The following is a 10166-nucleotide window of genomic DNA, read 5'->3' as shown; positions in this document are numbered from 1 at the left end:
CTGTTGTCTCACTGTTTTGTGCAGAAACATCATAAGCTGGGTTTCCATTACCCTTGGAAATAGCGCAATAAAAACTGGTTATGGAAACTCCTGAATTTCGATTAAACACTCAAATATTGCTAAAACGTTTTTGCGCTTTCATAAGGAGGTTTTTCAGATTTTTCGAGATTTAAATGTATCGCAGAAAGTGTCACGAAAACACTTTTTAGGCATTACACCTGGTACCTGGTCACATGACCACTTCTCTCAGAGAAAACACGGTGCGATGTGTGGAGAAAAAAGAGAAGACCGAGACATTTCTTAGCATTATACTGAAAAATTATTACTGCCACATTAGACAGCAAACAATAAAGGAATACGGAGTGTTAGGAGGTTTTTTTTAGCCTCCTTCTTCTTGCAGCAAAGTCTCAAATCTCAAATGAGATTTCACAGGAGTTACGAAGATCCAAAACGACCTTCAACGAAAACACGTTCAAAGCTCAATACTTTGTTGACCTTTAGAAATATCGCTTCTATTTTGTGAACATCTGTAATGGAAACCCAGCTATAGACACACTTAAGCTGCGTTTCCATTACCCTTGGAAGTGCGCAAAAACTAAATAGTGCAATAGAAACTGGTAATGGGACCACTTGAATTTTGAAAAAAAACACTAAAATATTGATAAAAATGTTTTTACGCTTTCATGAGGAGGTATTTTAGGTGTTTTGATATTGAAATGTGCCGCAAAAGCCCTATGGAAACACTTTTTCCGCAATTACACGTCAGAGCGTGACGTACCTGGTAACATGACTACTTCTCTCAGAGAAAAAATGGCGCGATACAAGTAGACAGAAGGATACGGAGACATTTCTTAGCATTATACCTAAAAATTATTACAAGACGGCAAACAACAAAGGAATGCGGAGTGTTATAAGGAGCTGTATGAGCGTCCATCTTCCTGCAGCAAAGTCTCAAATGAGATTTCACAGAAGTTACGAAGACCCAAAACGACCTTCAATGGGAACACGTTCAAAAAGCTCATTTATACTTTGTCGACATTTAGAAATATTGCTTTCATTTAGCGAAAATTCATAATGGAAACCCAGTTATAGACATGCATAAGCTGCATTTCCATTACCCTTGGAAATGTGCAAAATCTAAATAGCGCAATAAAAACTGGTGATGGAAACACCTGAATTTCGAAAAAAAACACTCAAATATTGCTACAAAGCTTTTACGCTTTCAAGGAGTTTTTCAGATTTTGCGATATTGAAATGTATTGTAAAAGAGCAATGGAAACGCTTTTTTTTGCAATTACACATAAAATGTGCCGTAACTGGTCACATGACCACTTCTCTCTGAGAAAACAAAAAGGGGATACCGAGACATTTCTTAGCATTATACTTTAAAATGATTACTGCTGCATTAGACAGAAAACAACAAAGAAATGTGGAGTGTTATCAGGAGTGTTTAAGTGTCCATCTTCCTGCAACAAAGTCTTAAATGAGATTTGAGGCTCCAAAACAACCTTCAATGGAAACGCGTTCAAAGCTCAATACTTTGTCGACATTTAGAAATATCACTTTTGTCTGTCATGGAAACACAGCTATAGACACATATTCTAGGATTCCAAGCTGAATAATAGAAGTATGACTTTTCTAAACACAGACATTGTCATTTCATATGAATCTCAGCCCACTTCGAAATTCAAATGCGACATTTACTGCCCTTTGATGTTTGGGCTGATAAAAATCATCTGTTTCTCATGGAGGAGAGGCCGAAACCTCAGGTGTGTACGGGAAAATAACACGACATGCATTACCCAGCATCCCGTCTGAGATCCTTGTCAGACTGTCAGTCACGCTGCCTTTTGCCATCGATCGATCAGAAGCCTGATCTGAGCCGCGGCTTCGTAACTCGATAAGGTGGAGCCAGACGTTGGAGGTAAACAAGACTATTTTGGTTTGGATCCCCCACCTCACCCTAGAGTACATCCCCCTCCTGCTTGAGCTCACCCTCTGTTGGCACACAGTAAAACAGATGTGTATACCAGGCAAACATGATTATCTTTGTCCTAATGTGGTTTGTTGTGATTAAGCATTGTTGTGAGGTCTAACTTTATTACCACAAATCTCTGGTCTGAGAAAAACAGACGACATGACAGCAGGGCTCGAGAGCGGGGCGGCACATTAATCCTCATTTTCATCTTCACTGCAGCAAATTTCTCATTTTTTTCAGCTTCGGAATCATTTAAGTTAAGGACCGTAAAAAACTGTTTTGTGCATGTTGATATTGTGTTAAATATTGAATCGCTGGGTTTATGAAATGCCCCTTAGTTACAGGTGTGCAGTAACTGGTGTAATATCACACAATGTGACTAATGAACACACAGGCAGGTATTCTGAACTGTGGATGTGATCATGTGACAAGGAGCAGGAGATAGACAGCAGCAGGAAACTATGTCTTTCCTCAAGAAAGGAAAGCCAGGTTGGAAAAAAGTCAAATGCAAGAAAAGAAAGGAGAGGGAGAGAAGGTGAAATGAGGGAAAGCAACTGCACTCTCGCACATTTAGATGCTGGAGCATACCTTTTGCTTGTCAAATCTTAATTGGAAGTAAAATAATTTTTAAAAAAAGGATTTTGAAGAATACATTTTGCTGCTACCAATTCTTAAGTAGGTGGCCAGAGTATTCCCATGATTCTAATTCTATATTCACCTTTTATTACCTCGATAAATATAGCAATATTATTAATACACTTTTACTATCCGCACAGTAAAAATACAACATCTATTAGCAACCTTTCTAAGCCAATAGCTTTCATACTGGTCATTTGGTTGTTTTCATGCATGTTAATACACTTGTGATATACCTTCTTTGTAAATATAGATATATTTATATTTAGTTATACCCCCTTCCCCACCACCCAATTTTTTTTCCAGCTGCCACTAAGATGTAGCAAAAGTATGTCACAAACACAATATTCAATAAACCACTAAAATATTTTAGAATGAATTATTAAAAATACAAGCAATAGATATAGAATCATTAGGTTATTGTGAAGAAAGAAGAAAGCTTCTATAATCTGTGTACTCTTCTTACTCTCAACGTAAAAGGAGCAACCCATTAGTCACATTACTGATGAACTTGTGAATAGAAACATTATTAATACATGAATAAATCAAAACAAACGGTTGACGGTTGCCATTAGTGTCTAGCGGGATTAAAACATGCAAAATAAATATTTTTACTGTCCTCAAAAAAGCTGTGTAATTGTTTTTGCAAAAGTGTCAAATAACAAAAATGGCCTCATATGAATGCATGCTAAATAGATTAAAAATAAGGACAGCACATCAGCTTGGGACACATTTTGATCCTACATTTCTATAAACACAAGTCAGGATGAGACGTGATTCCATTTCTGCCTAAATCCACCCATTAGTATAGTGATTTATTATTATTTTATTATTTGTACCTTGTACAAAAGCCCCCATCCATGAATGTATCTATGCATATGAACAGCCGCCTTATTGAGTGTGGATTGTGATTTTGATTTTGTAATGTACCAAGAAAATGTTCAATAAAAAAACAGTACAAATCGTAGAGGTTCAAACATCTATTGTTCCTCACACCAGCCTCACAGTCGATAAGTCAGTCACCAGTTTATTTGGATACCATTTGGATCGTCCTGTTCGCTCTGACAGAATGTGACGTGCTTATATATAATATATATTAAGCTCTCGCTCTAATTTTGCCATGAATATTTTAACTTTAGAACAGAAAACACTGATTTTCTGTTTTTTGTGGTTTCTGTATTTCTGTTTTGGTTTTAAGTCAGTAAAACAAAATTACTATTTTGATTTGGTTTTAAAGCGGAATAACCAAAGAACAAAGAGTACACACATTTTCTATAATAATGCAAAAATACCAGTATAGTTTCTGGTGAAAAGAAGAGGCGCAACAACAAGATTTGTACCCAGGACCCAAAATGTGGTGCTACGCACCCCTGTACACACACACACACAAACTCCCTGGTGACCTCAGCTTGCTGAATCAGGCTGTAGTGCCCCTTTTCATCAACCTCCAAGCAGTCTTGGCTCATCAAAGAGTCCCTCTCCTGCTGTGCGTGTGTGTGAGTGTGCCAGTGATGGCTGAACAGGTGTGTGTTGTAAGTGCATTGGCCCCTCTGTGTGTGTGTGTGTGTGTGTGTGTGTGTGTGTGTGTGTGTGTGTGTGTGTGTGTGTGTGTGTGTGTGTGTGTGTGTGTGTGTGTGTGTGTGTGTGTGTGTGTGTGTGTGTGTGTGTGCGTGCATAGGTGTGATTTGCCTTCAATCAAGTCTCTCTTTGCTCCAGAGTTGCATCTGCCAGCCACTGCCACCGTTGTGATCGTTTGAACTGGCAGCCCTTTTGGAAAAGAACCCTCTTCTCATTAGCTGCAGCTTATGTAATCAGTGTCCCACAGGTATCCAGCACTTGCCCCGCCTCTGCCTGCTGTCTCCTACAGGACCATATGGGAGTGCTGACCTAATGAGCAGCTGGAGGCACCCAGGGTAATTAACACTGACCAATGGCCTCTCGGGCAGAGAGGGTCAGAGAGGGTCAGAGAGGCTCCTCACAGATTCTGAAGGTCAGCTTAGAAAGCACTGCTCCACCTCCCGTAAACACACACACACACACACACACACACACACACACACACACACACACACTCTGGTACCAGGATAAGGTATTTCCTGGTGCTGCATTGGTGACATCACTTCATTACAAGGCAGATTAAAAGGCATCATGTGGATAAACTACTTTTACAATGACACATTTTCAAGAACTGAAATTATTTGTCACAGTTTTCTTCAACTACGGTACATTTTTAAAGTGATAACTAGACCAGTGGTTCTCAAACTTTTTTGGGCTCACGTACCCCTTTCTCTCATTTCTGAATCCAAGTACCCCGCTTTGTCCGACTACAACATTTTGCTCAGAATACTGTGAGAAAACCACAATAGAGCAGCATAATGATGGAATAAATAAAGTGATAAAACACATTTTAAAGAAACTCATTTTGTAAATCAGTGGAATTAAATAGTATGAAGACATTTTTTTTCAGAACTAGAATTTTTAAAGCATTTTTTTATCTATATTTTAAAAAGTGAAAGTATAAAATTACAGATTGTGTTGTTTTAATTTAAAAAAAAAAAGAATACTAATTAAAAAATGTACATTCACAAAAATCTATTCTAATTTTTCAGAAATTTCAGGCGACCCCCCCCCCTCCCCCATTTGAGAAATACTAGACTATGACTAATTTTAATACAAATATATTGATATTTATACAATAATGCTCACATGGGATAAAATCCAGTCAGAACTAAGTTTGCATTTTTAGAAGGTGTCCAATAAAAACTATTTTTGTTGCGTGGAAGGCTGGACAACCCAGTTAGTGATCCTATAGGAAGCAAGCTGATTGTGTTTGCGGACGTATGACAGACGACTCGTGTGGTCTTACGCATTGATCACATCAAATCTGTATGTATTTACATTAATAACATCCTATGTCACATTGATAAATGGTTATTCAATCTGGAAATAAAAATGCATAAATTCAACTATATCTGTAACAATTTTAGTCGACTACAATTTTAATGCATTTAATTCCAGCAAGTTTATGTTGTCTTCTTTTATAATATTATGCAGCAGTCGAGGAAGCAACAAAGCGATCAGCAGATGCCTCTGAAGAAGACTGGCAGTTGACTGTCAAACATGTCAGGAGATCAAAGTAAATTTCCTGAAAAAACATATTCATGTAATTTAATTCAGTAAAACTAGAATGTAAGACTGTGAAATGATAACATTTTGATGAAATTTGCTGTCAAAACTGACCCTGCTGTGCACGTGTGGCCTTCTCCCTCTTTGAAGGAAGCCTCCGAGAGTCTGTGATATTTTGTTGCGACAGTTACAATCCCTGGTACCCCCGCCTCGTGCTGTCACATTGACTTTATTACAGTGAAATCCACAGCGCTCTGGCAGGACAATGCATGAATGTTTAAATTGCTCCGAGTGTCCATTGGCGTTAGCGTCAAGTGGCACATTTTTTTAGCAGTGAAAGCACAGTTCTCGATGGTCGCTCATTCACATGATAATTCATTGATATTCCTCTTCAGTGGCTTTTTACAGCATAGCCTGCATTGTATATACACTGGGTTTACCGCCCACAGCCCGTGTGTCAGTGCATCATTTTTTTAGCTGTGAGATGATGTAGAAAAATTCAAAACAAAAATGGTAACATGTGTGCTTTAATATAAGCAGAATGCCTCCTACAGAGGTGTTTAGAATCCATTATGCTGCTTTGTGTTCCTTAAAAGGCTAAAATCTGTGACTTCGCTTCCTGCTGCTTCTGCAGAAATTCTTCACACACACACACACACACAGAGAGAGTTTTGGCTGCATTGTCATTGATCAATCCTTGAGCAAACACAATATGCAACCTCTTGTTTGCCTCATTAAGCCCCATAATGTGGAAAATGCAATATAATCGCAGTTTATTAAAGATGCATTGTGTGAGACGGAGCCAGCAGATTTCTGCAGCAGCCGGGTTAATACCATCTTCAAATAACCTTCATTAAAGCCAGGCCCGCTCTAGATGCTTAGATCGTATAATATATAATACGCTATAAGTCAGTTGTTATGTACAGTTTTATTTACAACTGAAAAACTCAGCAATGGAATCAACTTATGCACATCATTTCATCTGTTTTGGTCTAATGCATAAATTGTCTATTTACTATTGATTGCCATATATACATTAATGGCTTGCTCCATCAACATGACAACATTGACATTATTCTAAATGGTAGCACATTGCTTAGATTCAATTATGTATAAACATATGTTCTGTTACACTGTACATGAATTAACAGTCCAGAAGGCATATTTTTTAAATACCAATATTTACATTCATGCATTCATCATTTTCTCTCATATAGGTACATGGTAGGGTATACTGTAAGCCAGGGTGTCAAACTCTTTTTAGTTCAATGGCCAAATACGGACCAGTGTGATCACAAGTGGGCCACAGGTTTTAGGCGGGAAAACGGACAATTTCAACATACTGTAAATGTGGTCAAGTTTGCACTTCCAATCATAAATCCGACATAAAGTATGGAAGGCATCAACAATAGTCAAGCAATAAGTGACAGATACTTAAATGTCCTTTGATGTATTTATTTTTTGACCATTTATTTAATTTGGGGATATTTTGTGGAATAATTTGAGAAGAACAGTCCTTTCCTCAACAATTCAAAATTGAATCATTTGTTAATTTACACAACAGTCATTTTCACTTTATCCTGAGGGCCGAATTGTATGCCTTGAAAGAGCCGGATTTGGCTCCTGGGTCTAGAGTTTGACACATGAGCTGTAAGCCTACACCTATGCATTACTAACCCCTCCCCCCCCATACGCCCCAAACCCGCCCCAGCGTCCACATTTAAATTTTAGCCAGCACCACATTTTAAATGACAGTTAACTGACAGTCACAGAGTCCAGCCCAGTCCCCACAAAGTACAGGCAACCGCATGCAGACAGACAGACAGACAGACAGACAGACAGACAGACAGACAGACAGGTGGATCCATAACACAGGGAGATGAAGATACAGAAAGACAGACAGATGCACTGAAACACAAATCATAGCGTGGCATAACAGACCAATAAAAAAAATGACTCGACAGCCTAAGAGACAAAGCAAAAGTGGGACGGACGGACAGAAAGTGTTATTTCTGTTGACTAAAACTTTTCGTCATAGTTTTTGCCGACTACGTACTTTTAAGTGAGGATAGCGACACTTCGGCCAATTAAAATAACACATATGAATGAAAACTAAATGAAAATCTATCAACACTTTCATTCATCAACTAAAAATTCACTATATTGTGGAATGAATTCAGATCTAAGTTTCTTTTTTGGAAGGTATCCAATCAAAACTACGTTATTTGTTTTGAAGGCGGGACAAGCCAAAATGTTATCCAATAGGAAGTAAACTGATTGTGATCATTGATCCCATCCTGTCTGTGTGTATTTACAAACATGAATACCATCCCAAATCAGGTTGATCAATGGTAACTGAATACTTTGTTATGGTTTCATTTATTCAAACAACTGTTTTGCAGGGCATTTACTTTGATCTCCCGATCTCCTTTGATCTCTTTGCTTTCATTTTGCCTTGACTTCTGAGTAATAATTCCAGCAAGTTCCCTTTGTCTTTTTTTTTTCATTATTATTTTTTTTTAAATATGTTAAGATTTAATTTATTCAGACAACAGTTTTTCAGGATTTGTTTTTTTTAATGCTAACTGAATGTTTAAAAAAAAATGCATAAACTCTTATGCTTTATATTTTAGTCGACTACAATCTTAACGTCATTTAGTTGACTACAACTAGACTATCACTTAAATAGTGCTGATGACTACATTTTGGCTAAAACTAAGTAGAAGAGACTAAAACAAAATTAAAATTTGCTGTAAAAATGAACACTGCAGACGGACAGACAGAAAAGCAGACATAAATAAAGAGTCAGATCTGTGCCCAAAAGAAGACACGGACAGACAGACAGACAGACAGACTGTTGGCCAGCTCAGCGGACAGACAGACAGAAGGACAGACAGACGGACAACGAGACAGACAGGATGACTGACCTACTGACAGATGGAAAGGCCGAAGAAAGCCAGGGACTGACAGGTCGGATTAGAATGTAAGAGATTGGTCACAGTCAGTGGTGGGGTCAAATAATTGATCATTCATTTCAATTATTGTGTATTTATAATTCAAATTGTAAATGAAAAAGCATGTTGCTGTTGTAATCATAATTGAAATGAATTGAATTTCGATAATTGACTTTTTATTTTAATTCTATGGAAATTTTGATGGAATTTCATCGAAATTCGACAAAAATTATTCATTACAAATTAGTTTAACACAAACCTGAGGGACCATTTTACAGTTCTATGGCTTACACGTACGTAGTTAACAATTATTAAAATGTGTATCATAAAGTTTTCCCACTACCTGTCAGTTCTCTTCAGGATCATTTTACCTAAAAAAATAATAATAATAATAATTTGCAGGGTTGGTGTCAGTTACATTTTTCAATTATAATTATGTTTTCCATGTTCAATTACAATTAAATTCTGATTATGGTAACCGGCATTTTTTCCAATTATAAATAAATTGCAATTATTGTTTATCCCCAGAAGGTCAATTACAATTATGTTCTCAATTACTAAAGTTCATTTCAAATTTGACTAACTTTTATTCATATTGTGCTGTGATGATTGTAAGTGCTTTTGTATGGATGTATGGTGTTGTTTTAGCATCTTTTCATTTACATTTTAATGCATTGATTACAATATCTTATGTAAAAGTCCAACTCGGGACAAGAGTTGGAATTTAGCCATAGCTATAAACTGTTTGTACAAAACATCAGTGACATTCACAGTATTGTTACTTTTTGTATCGTCCCTATTAAAAAACTCTATTATTATATTATATCCTTACTGTAACTCACTATCCCTGAACTCTTCTAACCCTCGCCACCTGTATGGTTGTGAAGATTCACTAACAGGACGTGGGAAAACTTGATATGAAACATATATTAATCATTGTTAACAGACGTGTAAGCCATGGAACCGTTTAAATTGCAATTGACAATGGTACTAGAATTTCCATGGTAATTACAATTACTAAGTCAATTATCTGAACTCTATTACAGTTCAATCATAATTACAACGGCAACAGATTTTAAAAAATTACACTAATGATTATAATTACGCCACGATTGTGGTTAATTATCAATTACGCGATTGCAATTATATTGACCCCAACTCTGGCTGACACCTTGCACACACACACACACACACACACACACACACACACTGGATATAAAGAAAAGCAGAGCAGCATTGTGTGATGCTCAGCTCGGTTGTGTTTTCTTTGACGTGGTGAGTCGTGACAACACTGAGTCTCACACATTCCTCTGTGTAACCGTATCGCTGCCTATTGGTTACGTCTCCCATCCCTCACCAGCCACAAGGTCAGCACTGGGCTCATGCCCCCCCTGTTTCTACAGCGATGGGCTAAAGCCCCGTTGACACATAGAAATCTAAAGATTGTCACATTCAGACAATAAATGGCTGAA

The sequence above is a fragment of the Gouania willdenowi genome, chromosome 22 (genome assembly GCF_900634775.1).
Source record: "Gouania willdenowi chromosome 22, fGouWil2.1, whole genome shotgun sequence".
In the NCBI taxonomy this organism is placed as follows: Eukaryota; Metazoa; Chordata; class Actinopteri; order Blenniiformes; family Gobiesocidae; genus Gouania; species Gouania willdenowi.
This window is presented reverse-complemented; position numbering follows the sequence as displayed.